We start from the raw sequence: 14,126 nt of genomic DNA on the forward strand, positions 1-14,126 counted from the left end.
GAGCAACAAAACAAGGCCGAGTCGGTGACACAACTGATTTTATTATTATACGAAACTACCTACATACAACACTTAATACATCCACGAGATCTCGAAGTAACTGGTTTTGACTAAAGGACAGACAGACAACAAAATGATCGTATAAGAGTTCCGTTTTTGCCTTTTAATATATGGAACCCCAAAAAGTTACTTCATACTGTTGCGTTGTATGCAGTGTTATACATTAGGTAGGTATAGTGCGTTCTGTTCTAACGCTCATGCGTGTAAAACACATTTTCCAGTTCAGTTGACATTTCTCTTAGCCCTACGTTTTAATACAATATAGATAGATACCTAGCCTTACCTTTTGCCATTTTCTCAGTTTGCTTGAATTTCCATAATTCATAGAAAATTATGATCTTTTTTATTGAAAAATAAATAAACTAGTATTTTAAAACAGAGGTTAATAAATATATTTTAGAATTTTTTTTTATAACGTCTGTTAACATATAGGTTCCTATACAAATATAACACGAAATTAATACAAAATTAAGTTTCCCTAAATAATAATATAATCACTCAAGTTTTCCATATATATATACAGTACTTTATATCATAATATCATATTTTAGTACAAAGTAGTTTCTTAAGTAGGTAATCCCTGTCGGGAAACAACGTATTTAGCTAAGCTGCAGATTTACTCTCTGGAAGCTGACTTTATGTTGGTAAGAAAGTTGCCGACTTTGACATAAGAAGATTATTTTTGATATTAAAATTTTATACAATATTTCTTTACTAAATAGATACGATTTTTCAATTTAAATTAAAATAATCATAGAAATATTTAAAACTTAATGTACTTTATATATTTCTTGTTTTTTGTCTTCTCAAAACACAAATGTCTGCTGTTCACCTGTTTAATTAAAAGATTTTTAATGAATATCAAACGAACAATTATAAATACACAATTTTCTAATATAATGAAAAAATATATATAATTATGTTTTTAAAACTTACTTTTATTCCTTCCTGTTGGTGCCAGCTCTACGTCATGCCGAGGATTTAATTTTCTGATTTGCTTCCCATTTTGCTGTCAAGCGGGAAAAGTAAATTTAGTTTCCTGAAAGCGCTTACTATTTTTTATTCACAATAACTTTTAAAATATGTGATATAAATTCAATGTATTAATTGCCTAGGAAATTTACATAGTGTTGTTTTAGAATCTATAGGTAGATACCAACAAAGACTACGATATGTCTCTAAAAGTTCGGCGGAGAGTGGGGAACGGAATGTCTTACACGAGGTTGCCTCTGCCTGCTGTGATAAAGCGTGTAGCTGATAAATAAAAAAAAATAATTTTGCAGAACAAGTAAAAATCTTTTTAAATATCATTCCGATTTTATCAAAATTACAAAAATAAATAATAGTATCATAAAAAAATGGGGCCGTTGTGGCGCAGCAGCACAAGGGTGTGACTGTAATGCGACGGTTGTAGGTTCGATCCCCACTTGAGGAAGTGAAATATTTAGTTACATTTATATTTCCATTTCTTCGCTCTGGTGACGATTTTTTTTTTAAATCTGGTGATGAGGCAAGGCGCTGCGTTTAGTTCTGCCACTCAACACGCAATACGTCCAGAATTCGGCAGAAAGAGGAACGGAGTGTCTTATCACTAGATTCCCTCTGTCTACCTTGCTGTGTGCGGGATGAAGTGTGAAGCTGATTGTTTATTTATTTAAAAAATATAGACGATATTTATATACGTACAAAGTAGCACGTTAACAACAAACTCGTAGGTAATATTTACGGAAGCGGCTATTCAAACATAAATTGCAACGTTTGCAGCGCTTTGCGTAGTCAAGGTATTTGAAATTTCTATGCATTTTGTGAATTTAAAATTTCACTTTATATTCACTTTTCTGGACAGGAAAATAGGGAACTAAGAGGAACTATTATTCCTTTAGGAAATAAGGAAAAAAAAATGGAAAATAATAATGGAATTGATTCCATATCTCACGTAACGGTCAGATTCAGACATTCACGTTCCAAATGCCTCGTCTTACAGTATTTTTACAAAAAAATATTTCGTTTTAAACAAACTATCATAGTAATAATTCAAATATATGAGGTGTGATTTGATTTTCTATAGTTAAATAAAATACAAAATAAGTATAATATTTTTATACATTTATGTCGCTATATTAATAATTTCAAATTACATATTACAATACAAATAGTCTTAAGTTTCAAAAAAACTTATTGCTTTTAAGTACCTACACTACAAGTTAATACCACACGATTTATATGGTACTTGTAAAGTGTATGTACAATTTACCTCAACCACAATGGTAAACATGAGTTAGACCACAAAACGCATAGCATACCAAATTACAATATATCGGTAAGGAGTTTTTCATATAAAACAATCTGAAATGGTAAGTAGATACCCGACTTGTTCACACGAAAAGAAACATGGGTTCCTAGTTTAATATAAACGAAATATGTTACTTTATTATCACGTATTACTTCTTCAGAAGTGCAGCGACTCGCACTTGACCGGTTTTGTAGTAAAACTATTTGAAGTTGGTGACAATTTTTTTAGTTAACTATGATGTTAATAGGTTGTTTACTTTTTGGGTTAAAAGTAAAGTATGCTTATTTTATTTTAACATCAGCCAGCTAAATTATGTCATAAAAGTTTGTAAAATATTTGGAACCACGTGGTCGCAGTACTTCAAAATGAATTAGAAATTTTCTAATAGTTTTTTATGTAATGAAAAATATATGTTTTTTAATTTTTCCTTTATTTATTCTGCAAGTTCTCACTTTTTACTCGATTTCATAACTAAAGGCCGACGGGCTATAATTATGAAATTGTAAAAAGTAAGCTTTGATTTATAGTTCGGATTTCATAAAATATATATTACAAACCGATGACCGTTGGGGTAAGCGCGTTCTAGAGTGGAGACCACGCCTCGGCAAGCGTAATGTAGGACGTCCTCCAGCTAGATGAGGCGACGATATTCGCAAAGTGGCGGGCAACGGCTGGATGCGAAGAGTCGAATATCGAGCTCAGTGGGGTGCCATTAGAGAGGCCTATGTCCAGCAGTGGACGAGGACGGGCTGATGATGATGATGATGATATTACAAACTTATATTTGTCATTAATTTCACACAAAATGAATCACAACTCATGTTATAAACTTATAATCCTAAAATTGATACGGGACTCTCAGTGGACGAGTCCAACTCGCACTTGACCGGTTTTTTATGTCAACTGTAATACAATTAACATTACTATTTATGCTATGTAGGCAAATATCTATTCTATTGATGAAACTAACCGATGTGGATCTGTGTCAATATTAATATAATGTCAATGTTTAACTTTGACAAGCCTTAGAGAGCGTAATCAAACTATCAGGTCCCTTCTTCGGTAGAGTTAATCTATGTTAGCTATAGTTTATAGATTTTATTGGCCCAGTGGAACAGCCTCTGAATTTTAACGCAAAGGTAGTGGCTTCGATACTCACTCAGCGGTGCATTTAATTTATTTTCATCTTTCCGCTTTTGTAGACGAAGCGCAGTATAGAGCGCAGTGAGGATCTGAGTGTTTTAACACTAGGTTTCTTCTAATTTTGATTAATGTGAAAGATGGTATATATCGCTATATATGTACTGTAATTATTTAGTTATAAAATTTTAGGGTGAGGTGGTTGCATTTCTAAAACATTATAACAAGATGATTAATTACAACATCACTTTCTATATTAATATTTTTAATTATGACATGTTTAAATTTATTCCTACCCTAACACTTTATTTACGTTCTTGAACAAATAAATTGCACGAATCGTTTGCTTTTTCTACGAGAGAATATAGTTGCAATATCCCGCTCGCTTTGAAATCTACATCTCATTTAAGCTGAGAACAAAGCTGAAGCTTTTAAGAACAAAAGCGGCAAATTTTATAAATAACAAACGATTTGAATAAACCAGGATCAATTTACGTTTTTTGTTTACAATGTTACTTATTTTATTTTAAATTCGCAATACTTACATTTTAAACACGCTATATTCCGCATATAGCAGGATTATAACAATACGTACAAATATGTAACGTTGGATTAACAGAAGATAAAAAAATATTTATATAAGAAAACAGCAAATAGAATGAAAATATTGTAACATGTAAGTACATATATTGTCGACACAGAGGCGGGCCAAAGGACAAGGGCGATTAAAACGAGCGCAAACATTTACGCAACTTACTATACAAACACGAGGCTTGCTACTTGAATGGCTGCCAGAAAATCAATGTAATAAATCCTTATCTTTCTTTCTTTCTACCGTTCAAATACCTTTTAATTGTTTACCGTGCAAAATTGAAAAATTAAGGGGGAAAAAATTAAGGGGGAGCAGCAGTCGAGTTTAGACAATGAAACGATTTAATAAAATAGCAAGCAGGTTCCTGTGAATTTATGTGAAGAAGGACGTAGATGGCAGTTTCTGCAACGTCCCTTCTTACCAAGGAACACTTGTAAAAAAAAAGGTTCTCAAATCATATTAAGAACATTTTTATTTAGAATATCTTTTTACTATTATATGTCTGGAAATTCATTTAAGATTATAACCCTTTTGTCGTATAGACTTGTATACCATATTGTAAGAAATCCAACTAATACAACTGACCAATAAATACCAATAAATGTATCAAGCTGCAGAGATCGAGATTACCCACATTGTTTTTATCTCAGTGTACAGGAAGTGATATTTACTCTCTACGAACTTAGTAGTTTGTGTTATCGGATCGAAATAAGGAAAATATTTCAAAACTAACATTTGAAACGTCCAGGGACTATAAATTTTATATAGAACAGTTGCCTTCAGTCCAGCACACGCATATTCTGTTACAATGCAATCTGACGTGATACTTATGCAAATTAATTATATAAATATTTATTTTTATTCTATTTTCAATCCGAACTGCAATTGACAAATCTGTTTGAATTGTAGATTTAGTCCAGGCTAAAACTAAAAAGATACGTCCAAATACGATAATGCAAATATACTCGTATATACAAACAATATAAAATAATACAAACTTCAATATGTTAGCAGGATTGTAAGACATTAAATGTTTATATTTTACAGCAATAACTTGGAGTTAATCATGATAGTAAATCACAAATTCAATTTCACGGGACAGTAACAGTTATATATGGGTATCCTTGCAAGCTGTGACACCTCAATTAATGAGTACAAATTGGCCCTTTATTTCCCTTTGGTAAACTATGTCAATAAAAATGTTGTTTTTAGGGTTCCCTATCTCAAGAGAAATAAAAACGGAACCCTTATAGGGCCATTTTGTTGTCTGTCTGGCAATAGAATTTATCTTAATATTGCGTGGATTTATTAAATATTGAGGTGTACAGACCCTTGGCGCGCAGGGAGAATTAAGTTTTTAAGTCAATGCTATCAAAATAGACAAGCATATATGGTAATATGCTAATACTTGACTTTTATGTATTTAATGTGATATTAGTTACACAACAATTACATAGTATTTTGATCTTTAAAGAATTATACATTTTAGAAACATACTGAGCTTTGAAAAAACTTTAAAAGTAAAAGGATTGTCTCTCGCTTTTGATGTAGGACGGTTTGTCTAAACCTGTTATCTATTGAAAGCAACATTATGTTACATATATACATGCCTCTGAAGTAAAATTCAAGATGGATATAGTAACTTTTGCTATCTGCATGAAATTATTGAAATTAGTTCCTATTTACTCCTCTCCTTTAAATAGATAATTAAAGGTATATATGTACCTATTTAATTAAGGACGCGCAAAGTAGTAGCTTTTCGAGGTATTGGCTGTAGCGAAACTCAACACCGGTAGTAAGGCCAAAAGGGCCTTACTATTAGAACGAAGAAATTAAAATATTAACAAATAATAATTCATTCCCCCAAAATGGAAATCGAACCCACAACCGTCGTGTTACAGTTACACGCTTATGTCCCTGCGACACTTCGGCCTCATAAATATTATGTTTTCTCGTTAATTAATGATGTATCAGAATACATTGCTCACGAAGGTACGGCGCTTAATTAATTACAAGTGCTATTATTATTATTATAATTTGGTTCTCTATAACATTATTATAAAATAACATTATTATATTAAATGGCTTTCCTTATATTTTAGTCGGATAAATATTAAGAGTTCATTTTAGCGGGAGAAAATTTTGAATATATTATTATAATTTATTTCAAATCCCATGAGAAAATTTTCTGCTATCTAGCAGTAAGAAAATTTCCAAGGTTAATCATCAAGTTCTAAATTTGACTTTCGCTTTACATTACCTTAAACTTAACTTTTTAAACTTAATTTTAACTTTTTTTTTACTTTCTGTATAATTATATTATTAACTAGCGGCCCGACCGCGGCTTCGCCTGCGTGAACTACGTTATTATTAATTTCTATCTCCATGAGTACCTACGCCCTATAAGTGACGACCATGCAATATATGATACTCCTAGAATTTGTAGTAACGAAGTTTCATACAAACTTTCAACCCCAAAAACAACCCCTTAGAAGCCGAATATTGCAAATTCCCGTCTTAGCGAGCACCTACGTCCTATAAATAACTCCTATGCAAAATTTGAGATTCCTAGCACTTGTAGTTTCTGAGATTTCGTGATGAGTGAGTGACCTTTCAATTTTATATATATAGATAATCTACCAATTTCATATTTTTTCTGTATTTATGTATAATAATCTACCTTGACATTAAATATCCAGTTTCTAGGTCACCTGGAAGTGGATTAGGTTTTTGATGAGAAGGAATTTAATTACTTGAAAAATTTCATATATAATGATGCTATATTAACGTGATTTAAGGTCAGTTGTGGTGCAGGGGCACATGCGTGTGACTGTGTATGCGACAGGTGTGGGCTCGAGTCCCACTTGAGGAAATTAAATATTTAATATTTTAATTTCTTCGCTCTGGTGTTGATGCAACGCGGGGTCAATTCTCACCAGTCAACACGCAATGCCTCTAGATATCTATCGGCGGAAAGTGAGGAACAGAGTGTCCTAACACTGCCCACTCTGCCTGCCCTGCTATATACGGGATACAGCCTTAAGTTGAAAGAAAAAAAGATTTAAAGTTAACAAATGCTTTAAATGAATCCCGATACATAAATAACGTTAATCGATACTCCGAGGTGCAACTAGGTCATGTCCAACCACTTAGTAATTCTAATGCCTAATATAACGTATAACGTAGCTTGGTGGCCGTTATAAATTACAATAAAGATTTATTTTATGGGAAGAAAAATCAAATCAAATCAGCTTCACGCTCTATCCCGCACACAGCAGGGTAGCCGGAGGGAACCTAGTGTTAAGATACTTTCTGCCGCATTTTGGAGGCATTGCGTGTTGAGTTGCAGAATTCAACGCCGCGCTCCGCCTCGATACCAGAGCGAAGAAATGGAAATATATGTAAATAAATATTTTACTTCCTCGAGTGGGAATCGAACTCACAACCACGTTACAGTCACACCCTTGTGCCGCTGCGCCACTACGGCCTCGGAAGAAGTAATCCTTTAATACTTTGCGTGAGCAATTATAACTTTTTCCGCTATCAGTTGACTAAGCGTCCAAAATTTAATGGGTTCGTGAAATTTTAAATCTATACTAATATAATAAAGCGGAAGAGTTTGTTTGTTTGTTTGTTTGTTTGAACGCTAAGATCTCTGGATCTACTGGATCGATTTACATTGTTTTTGTTTTGTATGAAAGCTGCATTCTTCAGAAGTGCTATAGGCTATATAATATTACATTACACATATATACTAATAAATTAAAATACTTTCTAATTTGACATGCAATTTATACTGCCATGTTAATAACAACCGTCGTCGCTACGCGACCGCGTTCGTTACCGCGTCATTTTGATATCCATCCTTATGAAAATAAATATAATAGTCACTTTTAGCATTTCATCTAGATTGAAATTATATTTCTATAGAAATTATATTCTTATATTTCAAGCAGGCGTAGCCGCGTCCGGGTCCGCTAGTATATTATAATATTGAAATAGCATCCATTATTATTAAAATAAGCCGAAAGGCTCTACGAGGAAGCACGAATTGCTTCTTATTATAAGTTATTTTCATATATTGGAGAGAGTGAGTATTGGAGAGCAGGTCATTAGCATTCTAGTCATCCTTGTGGGGCGAACTCTTGCTAGCCTTCCTCAGGATTGCTAAATTAGGAAGGGGCCGGTTGTCGAAGTGGATAAGTTATCTATCTTTTTTATTATTCTTTTTACTATACAGGGTGGAAGAGGCAGCGCTTCTTTTACTGAAACTGCATATAGGGTATAATATTTCAAACCCAGAATTAAAAAAAATAATCAAGGTACCTCAACGGTTTGGACGTAGGATTTTTTTTTCATTTCACGATTTTTATCCATACCTGTATTTCGTGTCACCTACACATACGTATGCGACGTTGCGGCTTTGACAGCTAAGTGTGTGCGTGCCTATGTTATACTTTACAAATGGCGTTTTATTTTAAAACGATAATTTTATTATTTATTTTGTTTGAAAAAAAAAACTTTTTCATTTTTGAGAATTATTTTTTTTCCGAATTATATTAGGCTTTTATAGAGTAGTCAAAACTGTGCTTTCATTTAAAGTGGTGCTTACAATTCCACCCTGTATACTTTGAAATTTTAATAAAGCTTCGAAAGTTTTATCATTAGAAGATGTTTCTTAAAGAAAGGTGTATATTAAAATTTAGGGAGTACGAAAATCTTTTTTTAAATAAATTTTAGTTATAACTTAACTATGAGTAAAATATTAGTTTTATGAAAGGAAATCTGAATTTATTTGTTAATAATCTTTCGATTACCCGTTGTTTTCTTCTATAAAAAACACATACATAGTTTACACAGATAACAAAATTAAATATTTGTTATGGATAAAAAAAATATAAAAGTGATATAAAAAAGAAAAAAAAACATTTATTTAGTCTTAGATAGTTATTCCAGCAATATTAGATTCTCTGAATGCTTAATATCTCTGCCATTGTCACAGTTTGAGTATTTGAGATAGTAGCCGTTGAAGTTACCGACTCCGTCGTACTCGACGACCCATGAATGCGATGAAAATATACAAATATATAAATAAATATGCAAAAGTATACACTAAAAGTATTTGTTTTGGAAAAATTTTGCACATTCATTAATTTAATTATTTTTTTTGTTTTATATTGTATACTGATTTATTGACAAATTGAAGTGTGCCTATAGTTATATTTCCACGAGTACGCCGAGTATAAAATTTGTATGTTATTTTAAAATTTATATAGTATTTTCTTTAAAGTTGTCAGTATATTCCAATCATATAGTCATGTTGTTCTTGTCTTAGCACCTATTGAATTAAAATAATATTATGCAATTATCAGATATGACTGGGATATCCATATTCTAATTATAGTATTTAAAAGTGGAATTAGAATCTAAATCAGAGTAAAGCTCATTTTATGGCGAAATTAAATTAAATATTAATCCAATCTCAATTCGTAGCACATACGTAGACCTTATAATGATAAGAATAGGTCTATGTGCTACGAACTTTACAGAAGTTACTTCAGTAAACGGATTTAAAATACATTTGAATATAGTTTTTTTTTATTTTAAGGTAAATTATAATATATATTACATAATACAACTAAGACGGGAATTAAACAAATAAAAATCGTGTCGCAGTAAGTACTCTACTACTCTTTGACGTATATACACAGCAGTATTATATCTATATTATAATTATGTAATTATCTATGTATCTTTATTGTCATCTATATATATATAAAATCGAAAGGTCACTCACTCATCATGAAATCTCAGAAACTACATGTGCTTGGAATCTCAAATTTTGCATAGGAGTTATTTATAGGACGTAGGTGCTCGCTAAGATGGGAATTTGCAATATTCGACTCCTAAGGGGATGAAATAGGGGTTGAAAGGTTGTAAATTTAAATCGCTAACGATTTTTATAAGATTTGAAATTTAGACTTTTAAAAATATTTCATTGAACACGTTTTTCATGGTTTATTAGGATTCACCCCTAATAGCAAGCAAATAAGCGGGCGAAGCTGCGCGTGTCCGCTAGTTTATGTAATAAAATTCAAATTATTTATCAGATAAAACTTAATATATCAGTGCAGTAGTATATTGTTCAGCATCACGCTGTATCCCACACACAGAAGGAATCCAGTATTAAGAAACTCAGTGCTTCCTGTTCAGCCAAATTCTGGAGGCGTTGCGTGTTGACTAGCGCAAAGAAACAAAAATATTAAATATTTCAGTTCTTCGAGTGGGAATCGAACCTACAAGCTGTCGCGTTACACTTTGACTGGCCTTAGCTAGTCGTTATTTATTATTGAACTTGGCTCTCATTCACATTCGTGTTTTTGATGGAATATTATCTACTTGAGTTCTATTTATATAAATGGCTATTTCGGTTACCCAAAATATAATATATTAATGAACAAAGTTTGTTTCAGTGGTTCTGCATAATATGACAGCTAATGTAACGTGATAATTGAAATTAATCAAATGAATCAAGCGATAATTACAATATAGGTATAGTACAACAAGCGTGTTACTGTAAACACCATCGGTTGTGGGTTCAATTCCCTTTCGAGGGAATTAAATATTTATTATTTAGTTTTGCTTATAATCTTTGTTATAGCTAAGTGTTTTTCTGTTCTGGAAATACAAAACAATAAATTATTATACATTCAAAATCTCCTTTATACCAATGGTAAGAGAGAATGGAGAAAGAAGACACTGTTTTAAAATGTTTGCAACAAAATCGTTTACATACTAATAAGTATATATAAATTGAAGAAGTCTATTTAATCAATTTACATTTTGACAAAATTTATCAGGTACAATTTAAAGTACAGCATATTATACGTAATAGGTATTATAAATATACTAAAGAAATTTAATATTAAATAAATAACCAATGTTAAACCGTAAAAAATTAAGATATTATTAGAAATTGTGTATATAACAATAACAGCGGTAGTTAGTTCCGGACTGCCATTATAATTCGTCCCTAAGAGAAAGTTTTCTCGTTACCAACAAATTAAAGACGGAGAAATCACGAGCATATTTAGAGTTCGCAAGTTACAAGTAGATGTTTAGCTCCAACAGTCTATTTGTATGTTGGAGACTCGTATGCATTCTGCACCATGATATACTCATAAATATTTCTTATATATGTTTTCAGAATGTTTTTTTCAGCAGAAAGTCAAGATCGGAGTGTCTTAATGGGAACTAAGTGTCTTAACACTAGGTTCCCAGGTTCCCTTAGCCTACACTGCTGTGTGTGATACAGTGTGAAGCTAAAAAAATGCTACATATATTCCGGTTATATCCCTTAAATATTATATTTCTTATCTATTTAAAATTCCAAATTAAACTTCAAAGATTAATAAGAGTATCTTTGTGTTATATAATGAATACTATGTCTAGAATTTTATAAATAACATAATTTTTAAAGAAATAATTACTTTAAGTTCATGAACGACTTGATCAAGCGGACTAGATAAGTTTAGAATTAATTTGTATGCTATATAAATCCTTATATGTGCTCTAGTTTACTGAAAATTCTTGGCCTATCTTTAATTATCATTAATAAATTTCCAGGTATGTACTTTGAAGGTAGAAAAATTATTTCGAATTTGGTTAAAATGAAAAAGCTTGGTTGATATGCATTTCTTAAATGGCTCGCCCTTGCACGGTGATGGAATTCTCAGTAGATTTTTCTCATCAGTCTTCTCATGAGAATTATAAATATAATAGAAAAGCATAAATATGTCGGGAGGTCAGTCGGATGACTGTAAAACAGGCTGGTTGTGGGTTCGATCCCTACTCGAGGAAATGAAAATATACATTTAAATAAAAAAGCGTTGAGTTCCGCCATTCAACACGCAATGCCTCCAGAATTCGGCGGGAAGTGGAGAACGGAGTGTCTTATCACTAGGTGTCTACACTACCGTGTGCGGGATGCAGCGTGAAGCTGATTTAATTTAATTTATAAATATTTGTAAATTACAACCGCGTCAACCGCGTTTTGCATCTTTACCAGAATAAGGAAAATGAAAATATTAAATATATAATTTCCACGAGAGGGGATCGAACCCACAAGTGTTATGCTTCTAGAAGTTTGATGCAGGCATAGGAGGTCGAAGAGAAAATGTGTCACGTTTATACATCAATATAAGATGATAAAGCCGAGAGCGTAGCGGAGATTATCCACCTGCAGGATGTCGGTCACGTAACCACTAAATTTCTTTCCTTTATGGCTACATAGGTATATTCTAGTAGAAAGGTACAATTATTTTATTTTATTAGAACAGACATTTTATTGTTCTAACTCTTAAAGGTATGTGTGAAGTAAATTCATTTCAAAAATAAACATAGAAAATGCCCACTGAATCTTTACAGGGTTCCGTACTTTTTAAGGAAAAAAGGAACCCTTTTGTACGTCCGTCTTAAAGCCGCTAATTGAAGTGAGGTATCGGATGAAAGGGCTCTGATCTAAGCTAAGCCTGAATTTCAGAAAAAGCTTGAATCCTCCAATTTTAGTACGGAACCCTCTTTGGGCGAGCCCAACTCGCGCGTATCCGGTTTTTTTTTACATGAAAAAACACAGCTAACACACACTGTAGGCGCTTTAGAATGCTCATTAGTGGTCGTACATAGGACTACATTCAGTTTTGTTTATCAAAGTTTTATGTATTTCTGTATTTCTCGGTCTGTTTATAAAAGTGATTTGAAACATAAATATCTAAAATCAGGCGAAAACTGCTAATATTTTGGTTTATTTTTAAAGAAATAAAACAATGTAGATAAAGATAAAAAGGTCGAGGCTTTCGCTAAAAATAATTAAATCCGAGTATATTTCACTAAGTCGGACGCTTCTAGATATAGAGATTAGGAATTTTCTATACCAAAGTGAATTTAGACACGCGAAAGCGTGTTCTAAAAAAATTGGCAACATGCCGTGTGTATGTTTTAATTTTTACAGCTCGTAAATAAATAATAGTTAGCATTAATTATTAAAGAAAAAAATGGATTGTTATGATTATTTTTTATACAAAATACTATAATTACTATAATTTCATAATAATGACACAATTGAGAGATTTAATTAAGACTTGGCGAAATCATTTCAGGTTCAAAATATATTTAACGTTAAAAATATCAATATATTATTTCTACGTAATAAAAATGTGTTATTTCTTAATCCTTTGTTAAGAACAAACGGACAACATGAAATTGTTTGTACTGAAACAAAAAAAGCTTTTAAGATTTCCAATTTACGGTACAAAGCTTTTCATTTTCCAACAAACGACTTCAATTTTCGCATTCGGTCAACAGTCTAATTTAATTTTTCACGCCCCACACGTGTTTTCCTGTTGAACATTAAAAAACGAAAATTAATTGAAAAGTTAATTGTTTTTTAATGATTGTTTTTTGTTAATGATTGTTTTTATTTTTATTTTGACACTGTTCCCAAAATAATAAATCATTAGGATGTAGATAATGTGTTTATAAGTAGCTTTAAAACAGACGTGATGACATAAATAGAACAGTAATTGTCTTATTTCAAAAATTAATCTTAAAAAGTAATTAAATATTAATAAAATATATTTTGGATATACTGAGTCTATTTATTTATTATATAAAACGATGACATCTATTCCACACTCAAATTCATAATTAGAAATTGTGCTTTAAAATTATACTCGAGCTTTCATGACAGAAATACGCAAATACACCACGAAAATATATATATTCTATTATTAACACAATAATAAATTAATAGCTTAACTAAGTTGGCCTTAAAACACATTCATTCAATGTACTAGGACATCTCTAGGACATCTAAAGCCATAGTTTAAAGAAGAATAATGTACATAGCAGTGTAGGCAGAGAGAACCTGGGAAGATAGTGTTAAGACACTCCATTCCCCACCTAATTAACGCCACGGTTAGTCTCGTTACCAGATCGAAAAAATTAAAATATATTATATTTCATTCCACGAAAACGAGACTA

The 14,126-nt window shown here is 31.7% G+C and overlaps 1 protein-coding gene across 1 annotated transcript in view; it reads left to right on the forward strand.

Annotated features, from left to right (window-relative positions):
• LOC146531512 (uncharacterized) overlaps positions 1 to 14,126 on the forward strand; it is a 136,296-nt gene that overhangs the window by 14,918 nt on the left and 107,252 nt on the right. The window lies entirely within an intron of this gene.

Source organism: Heliconius melpomene, chromosome 15 (assembly GCF_056956725.1).
Source record: "Heliconius melpomene rosina isolate 202511_hmr_F chromosome 15, ASM5695672v1, whole genome shotgun sequence".
NCBI classification, from domain to species: domain Eukaryota; kingdom Metazoa; phylum Arthropoda; class Insecta; order Lepidoptera; family Nymphalidae; genus Heliconius; species Heliconius melpomene.